Source organism: Trachymyrmex cornetzi, unplaced genomic scaffold (assembly GCF_001594075.2).
Source record: "Trachymyrmex cornetzi isolate Tcor2-1 unplaced genomic scaffold, Tcor1.1 scaffold813, whole genome shotgun sequence".
Lineage (NCBI taxonomy): Eukaryota > Metazoa > Arthropoda > Insecta > Hymenoptera > Formicidae > Trachymyrmex > Trachymyrmex cornetzi.
In genome coordinates this window covers 71272-72530 of record NW_017300151.1, presented here as the reverse complement: position 1 = coordinate 72530, position 1259 = coordinate 71272, and positions in this window count along the sequence as shown.

The following is a 1259-nucleotide window of genomic DNA, read 5'->3' as shown; positions in this document are numbered from 1 at the left end:
CCCATGGAACTCGTCCAGTGTTGGTGTGAACTGAGTGCGCACTGGTGCGCACTAACTTTTGCCCAATCAAAAACGCTATTAGTATATTCATACAATGACACAGATTTTAACGGATCATGATTTGAAGCCTATCCTTTTAAGATACAGTGTAACACGTCGATTTATGCGCACTGTCATGCGACTGCGGATACGGCGATTTAGCAGTCACCCATCTCATATTAATATCATTTCCTCGACGGCGAACACCTAGACACCAACTTCCTCGAAGGCGAACATGTAGACAACACCTAGACACCTACTTCTTCGACGGCGAACAGCTAGATGCCTATTTCCTCGACGGCGAACACCTGGACTCCAACTTCCTCGAAGGCGTACATGTAGACAACACCTAGACACCAACTTCCTCGACGGCGAACACGTAGACAGCGCCTAGATACCCACTTCTTCGACAGCGAACACCTAGACGCCCCCTTTCTCAGCGGTAAACACCTAGACATCCATTTCTTCGACGGCGAATACCTAGGCACCCATTTCCTCGACGGCAAACACCTAGACATCAACTTCCTCGACGGCGAACATGTAGACAACACTTAGACACCCACTTCTTCGACGGCGAACAGCTAGATGCCTATTTCCTCGACGGCGAACACCTAGACTCCAACTTCCTCTACGGCGTACATGTAGACAACAGCTAGACACCCACTTCCTTGACGGCGAACACCTAGACACTCATTTCTTCGACGGCGAACACCTAGACACCAACTTCCTCGATGGCGAACATGTAGACAGCACCTAGATACCCACTTCTTCGACGGCGAACACCTAGACACCAACTTCCTCGATGGCGAACATGTAGACAGCACCTAGATACCCACTTCTTCGACGGCGAACAGCTAGATGCCTATTTCCTCGACGGCGAACACCTAGACACTCATTTCCTCGACGGCGATCACCTAGACTTCAACTTCCTCGACGGCGGACACCTCGACACCCACTTCCTCGACGTCAAACATCTAGACGCTTAATTCCTCGACGACTATTACCTAGATGCTTAATAGACACCTTCTTCGTCGACGCGGTAAATACCTAGACCTAAATGACCATCGGACACTTTCAGCAGGCGAGAGTATGAAAAACTATTAAAATTAAAATGGACAATTCACCTCCGACGACCCTGACCCTCCCACATATTAACATTGTCAAGATTGCGACCCTGACTGACCATCGGTCACTTTCAGCAGGCGAGGGTGAGAAATGAC